Source organism: Ursus maritimus, unplaced genomic scaffold, assembly GCF_017311325.1.
Source record: "Ursus maritimus isolate PB19 unplaced genomic scaffold, ASM1731132v1 scaffold_22, whole genome shotgun sequence".
In the NCBI taxonomy this organism is placed as follows: Eukaryota; Metazoa; Chordata; class Mammalia; order Carnivora; family Ursidae; genus Ursus; species Ursus maritimus.
In genome coordinates this window covers 2429522-2443355 of record NW_024424675.1, presented here as the reverse complement: position 1 = coordinate 2443355, position 13834 = coordinate 2429522, and positions in this window count along the sequence as shown.

Sequence of the window (13834 nt, the reverse complement as noted above, 5' to 3'; positions counted from 1 at the left end):
ACACCGAACTAAAAATAGTGCAAGTGTCCATCAGCAGGTGAGGGGATAAACTGTAAGACATCTGAACAATGGAGTACTACTTAACAATGAAAAGGGGTGAGCTTCTGATGTATCTAGTAATGTGGATGAATCTCAAAAACATGCTGGATGAAAGAAATCAGGCTCAAAAGACTATGTGCTGTATGATTCAATTTATATAAAGTTCTGAAACAATTAAAATTAAACTATGGTAAAAAGGGAAGGCACAACAACACCAACTAAGAAGGGGTAGGAGAGAATTTTCTGGGGTAATAGAAATGTTTTATCTTGACAGGGACTTGGATTTCACAGTTGTCTACATTTATCAAAATGCAGTGAATGATAAATAAAAGGTGAGTGCATTTTACTATATATAAATTTTTACCTTAAAAAACTGCAAACAATTATTGAACCTTAGTAAATTATAAGATGCATGCTGTTGTGTTCAAGGGTGAAATGCATGGATGTGTACAACTCACTTTGAAATGTACCAGAAACAATGAGGGATGGGTAGGGTGTTGCAGGAGAACATAAGTAAAGGGAAATGTTAATGATTATAGAATCTGGGTTGTCTTTGTTCTTTTTGGGTTTTTTTTTCTTTAAGATATATTTATTTACTTGAGAGGGGGGCGGGTAGGAGAGCTCAGAGGGAGAAAGAATTCCAAGCAGACTCCTCACCAAGCTTGGATCCCAGTGCAGAACTCAATCTCATGAACCTTGAGATCGTGAACTGAGCCAAAACCAAGAATCGGATGCTTAACTAACTGAGCCACCCAGGTGCCTGTGGGTCATATTCAGTGAACAGTGCATCCAACTTTTTTATGCGTTTGAAATTCTTTATTATGTAATCCTGAGGAAAAACCATTAAAGATGCACTTACCCCTTTCCCATTCCTGAACTCACCTTCCCCTCTTGGTGACCCCAACTCCTAAACTGTGATGGCAAAAATTAATTTCTTGGGGGTACCCGGCTGGCTTAGTCAGAGAGGTGCGTGGCTCTTGATCTTGGGATGGTGAGTTGGCACCCAATATTGGGTGTACAAATTACTAAAAAATAAATAAACTTTAAAAAATATTTTCTTGTACACAAGGCTCTTTGGAGACTTTTACGTGAGCAAGAGGAGAATTTCAGGAATATTTTGTAAGAATATAATTAAGTAGCACTGTTTGGTTTGTACTAAGAAACAAGTTTTTTTTTTAAGATTTTGCTTATTTATTTGAGAGAGAGAGTGAGCTCATGAGGAGGGGGATGGGTGGAGAAGAAGGAGAAGCAGACTCCCCATTGAGCAGGGAGCCTGATGCAGGGCTTGATCCTGGACCCTGAGATCATGACCTGAGCTGAAGGCAGATGTTTAACCTACTGAGCCACCCAGGTGCGCCTGACCCAAGTTTTGCATCTATTTAGAATGTTCTGGATTACTCTTCAAACTCAATCATTTTGAGCCCTGTGCAAATAAGGAAGTTCTTCATAACCTATGGGCATGTACAGATTATGCTTCGTTCTGCCTCTAGTGATGAGAATGCTTAGTGGAGCAAGTTTGTGGACTATTATTAAAATAAAATAATTCTCATTTATTATGGACTGAATATCCATGCTTCCCCAAAATTCACCCTAACTCCCAAGGGGATGGTATTAGCAGGTGGGGGCTTGGGGGGATAATTAGATTTAGACGAGGTCCTGAGGATGGAGCTCTTATGATGGAATTAATGTCCTTACAAGAAGAGATCAGAGAGCTTGCTTGCTCTCTCTGTCTCTCTTTGAGGAGTCAAGCCAGGAAGACTGCCTTCATCAGACACAGAATCTGTCAGCACCTTGACCTTGGACTTTCTAGCCTCAAGAATTGTGAGAAACAGGCATCTGATATTTTGTTACAGCAGCCCCAGCAGACTAATATATCATTGTTCTGAATAAACTTCCAAGATTCAGGCTCATTCTAAATACCAACTTTCACTAAGTGGCTTTAAAGTCTATTTAGCTCCATGGGTAAGTCATTCAACATCTCCAGTATCTGTTTCTATAAGGTGGTGGTGTGAACACATGCCCCAAGGTGGCATCCACCAGGGACAGGGCAGGGCCTAAGGGCAGAGAGAGGAGGGACAAAGGATCTAGGTCCAGTAACATGGAGGTGATACTGGTCGGTTGATGGCCAGCGATGCCATAGCAGTAACTTCAAAGGCCTTAGACACAGGTTGATATAAGTGAGAAGGGGGTGGAGGCAGCATGGTAGGAATGGTGTCCTTGGAAGAGTGAAGGAGATGCTGAGAGTAAAGACTGCCAATATTTATTGAGCTCTTACTCAGTGTGAAGCACTACTCCACAAACTTTCCACTCAATTGTGAAAATGTACAAAAAAAATTCTATGAAGTAGGTACAGTGATCAGCTCCATTTGACAGACAAAGAAACTGAGACTCCTAGAAGTGAGAACTACCCAGTGTCACATAGCTGCCCTATGAACTGAGTGGAGCTCTAATTCCAGCCCTCTTGACCATGACACCCATGTGCCAAATTCAGCTTCTGGTCCGTTCTGCAGTGTGAATGGGGGCTACTGAATAGGGGTGCTGGGAAGATTCAGTGAAATGGGGTAATGGATGTGAACATGTTTTGGAAAATGAAAATCTCTCTACAAACATCAGAAACTGTTGTAGTTATATTTTTCATCTGTTCTGGAGAAGAGAGGGTGCTTTTTCATCATCTGAGAATATCCCCGGCAGGAGACCATGGATGTTCCTCTATACCAAAGGGTAATAGTTGGCTGTCAGTCACACTGTGGAGTTAAAGCCTCAGATCTCTTGCTGGCATGAGTAATGATTTCATAGACAGATGGCCTTGGCAATGAAATGCTGAGAGGATCTATAAGAAACACCTGCCTGTAAATAGACCACCTCCCCACCCCCACCACCAGCCCTGCTGATCCTCTTGCCCTATTTATTCCCTCAGCTACAGGAAGCCCCCAGCCATGATACTTCATAACCACAGGTGCTGTGCTTGGGTAATCTGATGGGCACCTCACCCTCTTGATGGCAGCAGCTGCCTCTCCCACATGGCCTCCTTGTCCTCATCTAGAACGTGGGTTGGTATGAGTAGGGATGAGAGACAACACGAGCTGCTTGGCGCACACCTGCTTCAGATCTTGTTTACAGACCTCCTCATCCCCCACCTCAACCAGGGACCAGGAGCCCTCTGTGTGCTCAGCAGATGTTTTGCCAATGCTGTTTTCACAAGCATGGCGTTTTTCTTTCCTTTTTTTTTTTTAAATCAAGGACTTGAAACAGCTGTCCAATGGGCTGCTTGCTTCTAAGAACACATTTCTTCTGCAAACAACAGCTTGAATCTGGAACAGCCTTCAGACCTGATAACCCTCCCTCAGTACCCCATCCCCAGATTTTTGCTTGGCAAAAGTTTCCCCCAGCAGAACACCAGAAAAAGTAAACCTGAAGGTGCGTTTTTGACAGTGACCAAGTTCTGCAGCCTAATGCAGCTCAGCAATAAACTTCAGGAAGACCCAGCTAACCCAGCATGGGGAACCTCTGCTTTCCCCTTCACATGGTGGTCCTGGTGCCTGAAAGGGTCGTCCTTGCCCCTGAAGGAAACTGAAAGAAATTCCAGGAAATTTGACTTACCTCAATTTAACATTTTTGTACTATATTTACAATTGTCTATTTTGCCCACAAAAACTCTGCCTATCTCTAAGGCTTTGATGTGAAGGTGTTTCCTCTGTGATCAGAGAGGTCCATAGAATAAGGGGGCACAGGAGACCCAGATAGGGACTATTTCAGAAGAGGAGGGACATAAAGAGAGTGAAAAGGTATGGAAAGATGATGGTGAGGGGCCCCAAACCATAACTCCTCTTACATTATCCTTTCAAATGGCTGCCATTTTCCTCCTGCACCTTGAACAAACCTTCCCCTCCATTCCCTCTTGTTCCTTCTTTTCATCACTCTCTATCTTACACTAACGCAGGGACCCCATGCTCTCCACTTAGGGTCAGTGGACCCAGGAGGCTGGGCTATTTCTAGCCTTGGGCTTGACAGCTTACTGAAGACAATTCAGCCCCAAAAGGCCATCTGTTACTTGTGTGGATGCTATCATTGGCCAATCTGTAATGGCCATTATGAGAAAAATATGGGTGAGATCACAATAATCCACCCTCAGCACTGGAAAACAAACTCCAAAATCATGCTCTCTATATGGGGTGTCTATAGATTGTTGAATATATCTTGAATATATATTGTTGCTTTGGGACATAACAGACAGAACACAGCTGCTGTCTTCTTGTTACCTGGTGAAATGAACAGAGCACTAGACTTTTAATCAGGACACATGGGTTTGAGTTCCAGCTTTGCTAGTGGCCAATGTCTTGGGAAAATCACTTTCCTCTTTAACCACCTCAAAAATGATAGGCATAATCATAATAACCACCACTAATACCACCTATGCATTTTATTTGGGAGTTAGGTGCCTGTGGTTCAGATGTGGAAATTGAGGGTGCAAAGTTGGGGAGGACAGAAATGGGATCATTAAGATCTGCTCTTCCTAGCGGTATTTTTCCATAGCCACACCCTCAAGAGACCAAGGATTTGTCTCACTATAGAAACCACCTATTGTTAGCTCAAGGCACATGCCTTCCAGCTGTCACCTTCATCACGGTGCTCAACAGGCGCTATTCTGAACATAAAGACATATACTCATGGTCTTGGCTTTTCGCTGTTCTCTCAGACTCAATCTCCCTCCCATTTCCATCCGGCTTCCCCGCACTCTCAGCTGGTGCTCTGTACCACATTCTCACCTTTTCCAGTGGCTCCTCTCAGCAGTGGCTGTTTTCCACTCCAGCTCTGCTGTTTGGGGAAAGCAGTTCTGCTGGCTCAATACATCTGTGGTGGTTTATGCTGTGTGAACTCATTTAACCTGGGAAAATTTTTCTCCAGAAACCCCTTCCCTGTATTGTTCTGGGTTAGTGCTGATCAAAAGAGGAATTAGTACAAGTTCTGGGCTGCAGAAACAAAGTATTGACCATTACCCTCAAAGGATTGCCAAGGGGTTGGGTACAATGATGGACAGAGGCAGAAGTACCTGGTGGGGGTTGACTTGTCCTTGTTCTTCTCTGCTCTGTGTCTAGTTCATTTTCCAGACCCTCCACCCTGCTGACCATCTGCTCTGTGTCTAGTTCATTTTCCAGACCTTCAGCCCTGCTGACCAACAACTGAATTAGACACCAATAGTGGTAGCTACATAGAGGAAACAGCTTCCCATAGATCCATCTCCAAGCTTCCCCATCATGGTCCTTCTTCTGTGGCAGGTTGTGCTTATCTTCTCAGATTGACTGGCTGGTGATACTACTCTGATCTTTCAAAATCCTCTTCCAAATCTTCATTCCTCCAGGTACGGTCAGTAGCACAAAAAAAAAATCTAATTCTTTTCATTCATAAATCCCTTCTCCCTTCACCATATCCTTGCTTCCTGCCCAATGCCACATCCTTGTGACACTCATACTTCAGGCTGCCGAGGACCAGAAAATGGGAAATGAGTAAAGAACATCACAGGACCCCGTGGGTACCAAAGACCATTTTTTTCAGCCACACCATTTTTATAACAGAAAGCTTCATCTTGAGTTATTTGTCACTATTTTTTTTTTCAAAATGGAGGAATCCTTTCCCCAAACTGGCAGAAGCATTTCTTAGCACCATATTTCCTGAAACCTTTGGGGTGATCAACCATGGCAAAACAGAGCTGATGGCTAAAGCCTAAATCAGTGACTCTGATAAGGGGTTAATGGTTTCTGACACCCGTGTGGGTCTCCATAAATGTCAAGCCATGTTGCAAAATTCTAAAATGATAATTACCATAAATCCACTCTAAAAATAAAAGGTTGGAAAAAGAGATAGCCCATGGGAAATGAAGCAAGAGGAGTTGCGAAGTCAAATGATCAAGAAGATACCACCCCTGTGAGGTTAAGAGGTGGGTTTTAAGAGAAGAGGTGGGGCTACTCTCTGGAAGTGTTGCTAGAAGCCACACCAAGGGTCTGGGTGGCCAGCACCCAAGCTGTCATGGCTATAAAGATAGTGCGTCAGGTGACAGATGGGCTCCAACACTCCTTGGTGACATTACCTGGTGCCTGGGGAGGGACTTGTGCTGAGGGGCCTTGAGGAGCAAGGATCAGCAAACAGGAAGGAATTAAAATGTCTCCTACCAGCAGTGAAGATAAGCCTTTTATAGGGGGCAGGCCGAGCAAGATTAAAAAAAAAAAAAAGTTTGCCCCAGAGGAACAAAGAAGTCATTCTTTTCCTTTGTTATAAGGTGGGGTGGAAGTGGGGGTGGGGGCAGACTGAGGAAACTTCTACTCAAAGCCTTTCAGGAAACTAAGGCAGCCTTTGAAATTCCCATTTTGAACTTAACAACCAACGTTTGTCCTTTTGCCTGCTTGGTGTGCTAGCTGGGAGACAGAAGAACCCAAAAGCAGACCTCTGTGGAATGTAGGATGGAGCCACCAGTCACCTGTCTGTAGTGGGGAGACTGACAGCAGATGCTGGGTGGGGATGCAACAAGACTCTGAACCCAGAGGAGGCACCTAGGCAGGGAAGGGAGCCCCACCCAGCTGGGGGATAACACAGCAGAGGAGCAGTGTGTTTGAGGAAACAAGAGTTTGGCTTGCCCAGTTCACACAGGAAAGTGATCAGAGATGACATGAATCTAGAAGGCAGGGCCACATGGTAAAGGACTCATGGGTCTTATTAAGGAAGCCAGACTTTGTCCTCAGGGCATTGGACTCTGTCCAGAGACTGTTTGCATCATTTACATGACCAGGTATGTTTCGGGGGGCCAGAGTGCTCAGAAGCAATACCATAATTATCTCACCCCAAGTTTTAAAGCACTAAATTAGGGGCACCTGGGTGGCTTAGTCGGTTAAGCATCTGCCTTCAGCTCAGGTCATGATCTCAGGGTCCTGGGATGGAGTCCCATTTTGGGCTCTGTGCTCATCAGGGAGTCTCCTCCCTCTGTGATCTCTCTCACTCTTGCTCTCTCTCAAATAATTAATAAAATCCTAAAAAAAAAAAAAAAAAACCCAGACAATAGATTGTATCTGAACATCTTGAAGCTGAAAGTGTCTTTCCTCTCTGGAATTTGCTTTACAGCAGAAGTTCAGGGTTCAGTCTTCACAAAGGTATGGGATGGCTCTCCTTGCAGGGGCCTGCAGAGCAGAGATGCTGGGAGCACTGGGCCAACTATGCAAGGGTACGTTCCAGATTCAAAGAAACATGGGAATGTTGGCTTAAGTCAGAGTCCTAGTGTGAGTTAGAGATTGTCTGAGAACTCCGTGTTGGTGAAAAGGTAGGAAATTTCAGATAAAGGTGATTATAAAACCCCACACCACACACTGCTGCCTCCCAGAACCAAACTCTTGCCAGGCCACTGGGCCAGATTTCCATAGTCTGGACTGCTGGGTTATCCACATGGGCAACATTTGCGATGCAGAGGTAGCTCTGCCTGCTAATTTCTTCCTGCCTCCAGCCCCACACCTTGCTAGGTGGAGAGAGTGTCTCTCTGCGACAAAGCAGGCAGTGCCACTCGTGGCCTCAAAACAAGATGATGCCCCTTATTTCAAATAACTTCAAATAGAAGGGTTAGCAAGTAGGCATGGGAGCAAGGAAAGTTGGCAACAGCTGAGCGTTTTGGGGGCACCGTATGGTTCTGAACATTCATGGGTGTGAGTACCCAACCAAGCTATTTCATTAAAAGCTTTCTTTTCCTGATAGCATGAGGGAAGAGAGTGAATCTCCAGGACAAGATGACAGAGAACAAAATCACTTCTGCCCTAATTTGTTGCAGGCTCTGGGTGTCTCTTATCAGAAGTGGGTCCACAGGGCTACATTACATGATCCTAAAAAATATGGGATTAAAAAAAATCACTGTCTTAATGCTTTCTATGTATTGCGAAGAGAAAGTACGAATGTTGAAGTATTTTCGTATTTCTACCCAGATGTTTGCTGTTTAGACCAGCTACGGAGGGCAGCTCAAGGGGTTAAACATTTTCTCACTTCTGTAACATGTGTTTTAGGGGCCAGAAAACATTTGCTTGGATTTTTTTTTTTTATTCTGGAAAAGATTTTGAGATTGGAATTACAAATGATATGCACACTCTACTGAGTTGGAGCTCACTAGAGTCTCCAACCCCTGAAGACATATTGGCACCAGCCTCAGAATACAGGTTCACCACTGTATGGTGACTAACATAATGTAATAAAAAAAATAAAAAAAAAAAAAGAATACAGGTTCACCAGCCCTTTCCTGTCGCAGAGAGAGATATGGAGATTTCAGACAGATTGTGCCTTGAAAGGTAGCACTTAGGGGCACCTGGGTGGCTCAGTTGATTAAGTGTCTGCTTTCAGCTCAAGTCATGATCCCAGGGTCCTGGAATCAAGCCTGTTTCTCCCTCTCCCCACTCCCTCCTTGTGCTCTCTGTTATTATCTCTCTCTCTCTCTCAAATAAATAAAATCTTTTAAAAAATTAGAACAGAAAAGAAAAGAAAGGTAGCACTTACAAATGCTCAGTGCTGCCACTCAAAATTTTACACAGGCTGTGCAACCAATAAAACTGTTTTTAAAAATAGCATGATGAATTTGATATGATTTAACTTTTTATATGATAAAAGCTATATGTTTATATGTTAACCTTAAAAAATCATCATAGTTGACTTTAGGATAAGCCAATGTTTCCAATTTAAACTAAGAACTAGTATACCAGCTTGTTATCAAACTAACAAAATATCTCCTTTTTGAGTTTTAAGGATTAAGGTCTGTGCCATACAAATTTATTTGAAAATAGGGCCAGTTATTTTCCTAAGGAAAGCTTGAGAGCCATAAGAATCGTCCAAACTCCCCATTGTACAGAAGAGAAAAATGAAGCCCAGGGAGGGGAATTAGAAAATCATAGACCAGTTCATCAGTAGAGCTGAGAAAGGTGTGATATCTTCTCTTCTAGATCCACTAAGGTTTTTATTTTACTTTACTGCTTCTCTCCCCTCAACAAGCTCAGAAAGTTGGAATTTCCAATTCACTTCTGAAGTGAAAGTACACAGAGGTGCTCTGTGGTATGGCTAACCACCAGTAAATAAAATCTTAAATAAAATAAAATAATGTTTTAAAAATTGTGAAAGCTGAGACTTCAGCTCTTCAAACAATATGTAGGCAAGCTGGCTGTGATGGGACTTGTACCAGCCTGACACTAGATGACCACCACAGGTGAACTGCCTTGGGGACAGCCACCCGGCGGGCTCAGAGTACGCATTTGTCAGTGCCCTCTGATAGAAGGGCTCTAGGCTGGCAGGCAAGGGTCAATATCCCCAGTTTCCTCACCAACTCATCCTTACTGGTCACCTAAGGCCACCCAAACATATTTTGATCCAGGTGTATCAACAACAGCAACAAAAAGCAGCATGGGCCATGAGGGAAAAGGTCACCTTGTCTCTGAACAGGAAAGGGGATGCCTGGGAGTAACAGAGGGAAATACGAGGAGAAATTAAAATACCAGCAGTGACTAATAAACCTGTGTGTATAAGTGGTTCTTTGGCATCCTTGTAGAAATCTAGTACCTACTGGTTCCTGGCACTGCCCACCTCCCACCGCATGTGAGAGGTGGCAGGGGTTTGTGACCACAGCCCTGCCAGAGTCAGTACACCCAGCCTGTGGGCCAGCCCCGGGATAGAGGGACTTGTGGACCCCCAGCCCGGTAAGTAACAGGAGGCTAAGAACATCTAAGGATTAAAAGGTGCCTTTTAGGGCAGTACTTCCATCTTGCTGAATGTGTACAGTCACCAGGTAAGGAAAGCAGAACAGAAACTGCTGCTTGCTTTCCAGGTCAGAGAAAGTATGGAGATTTGCTAAGGTCGTCTGGATGGTTGACAATAAAACAAGAGAAACCCCCGGCTTTCCTGTGTCCTATGTTAGTGTTCTTTCTACCACAACCACCATTTCTGAGGAGGAAGCCTTAGAGGCTTATCGACTTACTTGATTTATCTGTAGGCCAGGGTGATTGGGGGAACTTTTGCCAAACAAGCAAAAAGCAAACAATCAACAGAATAACTCCACATCCACGAGGCAAAGTTTTCTCCACTCTCACTGCCTCTTTGTGACCATTCAGGTGGGCTCTGGGTACCACTGGCAACCTGCCTCATTGGCTTTTGCTCTGCTCCTGTTTACCTGTTTTATCAAGAAGGGGGCAGTGTGTCAGTGCCTTGCATGGCATTAATAAAGATAAGAGAGGCCCTAGCTACCAAACAGAGTTTTCAAAAACCTGCCCCTGGTTTCCCTGGCTGCAGGGCTGCGTGCACAGACACACAGAGCCACTGATGCAGGAACTATTATTGCCATCCCATTATTGTCATTATAATGCCTATTCAACTGTCCCTTTGTAAGTTCCTAGAGGGCAGGGACCGTGTCTTAGGCTGCTTTTCATGAATTCATGCCTTCCTGCTTCCATTCACTCATCCTACAAACATTTATTGAGTGCAGCCCTCACTGTGCCCACACAGGGCCGCAGACACAGAAAATACACCACGTCCTGTGTGTCCTCAGCATCACAGCCCTGCCCTGGCTGCTAGCCCTCGTCCGCCCTTCCAGGAATGGAGACCCAAATAGGGCACAGGCTACACCATCCATAGCAGCCTCAAGGCCACGGGGCAATGGGTACCATCCTCCCCCAAAATCTTTGCTCCATCCAAACTTCTATAACGTGCCCATATTTCTTTTATAATAAAAACAGCAATCTAATAAAGTCTAATTTTTAAACCTACTATTTTAAACCAAAAATTCTACTTTTCTCATCCTTGGCTATCCATTTGAATCACCTGAGGAACATTGAAATCCTGGTTGTGGGTCTCCCACACAGTGAGTCTGATTTCATGGCCTGGGCATTGGGAGTTTTCAAAGCTCCCCAGGTGATTCTCAAGTGCAGCCAAATTGAGAACTGCCATTCAAACCCCAGAGAGAGGGAAGAAAGCTAAACGCTCATAAGCAGGGATTGCTCTTGGATTTGTTTCTCTGTGAACCTGCCATGTATTTTGGACCCCAAGATCCTGACTCTTCCTGTCCTGATCCCACATTACTCACCTGATCCCCTGTACCTGAGATCTCACTGGGCTCCATGTCTTCCTGCCTGCTCTTGCATCAGGATGCCCTCTCCTTTGGCTGGGGATTCAGAACACACATTTCTGTGCTCTCTGGTCCAGGTAAGGCTCCAGGACTCTGGCCCAACATGGGGTCATCTGCCTCACAATATGCTCTGTCTTCTGACTTTCAAAAGCCTGCTCACCTCTACTCCATGGACACCAGGACTCCACTCCTTCTCAGCCTGTAGTGAAAATCTCTTTTCTGTCCCCCTCATTGTTAGGTACATGCCATTCCCCTCCTGGTAGCAATGATGTCCTTTGAGAAGGGGGATCCTGTTGAGGTATCAACACATGCAACCTTTTGGTGGTTTTGGGAGATGCCAGGAAGGCCTGTGGAGGGCTCCAAAGATCACTCCAGGTGACAAATACCAGAGGGTGCGTACCCTTGTCGTTGAAGTCCTTCCAAAGGTCATGTGGACAAAGATGACTCCTGGAATGTGCAAATCAAAACCACAATGAGATACCACTTCACACCCCCTAAGAGGAACATAATCGTTATTACAAAAAGAATGTAAGTTTTGGCAAGGACGTGGAGAAATTGCAGCTCTCGTACATGGCTGGTGGGAAAATAAAACAGTATAGCTGCTCTGGAAGGCAGTTTTGTGGCTCCTCAAAAATTTTAGCATAGAATTCCCATATGACTCAGCAATTTCACTCCAAGGTATATACCCCCCAAAACTGAAAACAGCTACTCAAATACATGAACGGTCATGTCCATAGCAGCTTTATTCCCTACAGCCAAAAGGTGGAAATAGCCCAGATGTCAGATGGATACATTCATGAATGAAATTATATGCATAATTTTATATGTATAATTATATATAATATATAATTTATGCAATATATAATAATTTACACAACTATATATATTTCATTGTTTAGTGAATAATTGTTTAGGGAATAATACATATATTATAATAAAATATATTGATTCAACAGGTATTTACTGTTAGATTACCTTGCAAAACATAGAACATACATCAAAATTGAAACTGAAGAATGAGATTAAAAATATAAATGAATTCCTCTTTCTTTGAGCCCCCAATGGGGACCACCAACCTGCTAGACCACTCCCACAATTGTTTCCCTTTGCCAAGATATTCAAAAAGTTAAAATCTGAAGAGATTTCCCACCCTCTGTCTTTGCTTTCCTTTCTGGCTTCAGTGAAGAATTAGATTTAATGACAAGATTTGTTGTGCTGCTATTTTTATTTTATTTATTTATTTATTTATTTATTTATTTATTTATTTATTTATTTTTAGACAGCGAGAGAGGGAACACAAACAGGGGGAGTGGGAGAGGAAGAAGCAGGCTCATAGCAGAGGAGCCTGATGTGGGGCTCGATCCCATAATGCCGGGATCACGCCCTGAGCCGAAGGCAGACGCTTAACCGCTGTGCCACCCAGGCGCCCCATGTGCTGCTATTTTTAAGGTAACTGTTTTGTTTTCCAAATTTCCTCTGGAAAGACAGCATTGGTATTTGGATTCCTTTAATGCGATCTGTCTGCTCTGAAGACAAAACTGTGTTTAGGATGTGCCCATGAGCACGATGAAATAAAGGCGGGGAGTTCTGGTGCTAGAACATGAGTGCAGACACATATGTTTGAAGATCTCCAAGCACAGAGCTATTTTCAACTTCATACTCTACGCTTTTTGGAGCCCCCCATGCATCTAAATCTTTGTTTGCCTCTTATCAAAACCAGTCCCCTTGATAGATAAGAAGCCTGCGTCCTAAGAGTCCAAGTGAGGGCTGGAGTTAGGCAGCTGGGTGGAGACTGGCATCCAAGCCTGAGGTCACACCTGCTGGTGTGAGGGCTTGAAGGGTGAGTTTCAAGGACGGCATCCCTGAAGCCGATTTCTATGGTGGCCATTGCGGAGACGTGCCTGAGACAGTTGTAGCTAACAGTTAACCCTTGAACTATGTGGGGGTTAAGGGTGCCAGCCCCCACTATGACTCTTGACTCCCCCCAAACTTAACTACTAATAGCCTCCTGTGACTGGAAGTCTTACCGACAACACAAACCATTGATGAACACATATTGTGCACATTGTGTGTATTATGCATTGTCTTCTTTCAATAGAGTAAACTAGACACAAAAAAATGTTATTAAGCAAATCGTAAGGACGAGAAAATATGTTTACAGTCCTATACTATTTTTATTAAAAAAATATCCGCATATAAGTTTATCTGCACCGTTCAAATCATGTTGTCCTGCGGTCACTGTGTGTCTACACTGTGACATGTGGAAAATGACCATGGGGGCGTATTACTTCTAAGCAGGGCAAGGCAGAGCAGGAGAAATCAATTCTGAAAAGAGAATTACGTTTGATTAAAAAATTTTGTTTACAAAATAAAATCCATGAACTACTTTAATTATTTTCTTACTATTCTACTTTAAAGCGTAATGCGATTCTACTCTAAAGCATAATGGGTAAGTTGACAAGGAAATCTATATATGTTGAACCATATGAAAATGCCAGTATCTGACTGCGTTAGACCTATGAAAGCATAAAGTTCAAATAGTTCAGCCTATGTTACCCTTTGGTAACATAATCAGTGAAGTGTGATATTTAAGCAGAAAATCTTTCACCGGAATATAAAAAATATTATCGGGGAGGGTCTAATTTAAGAACAATTATCCAAGAAAGAAAA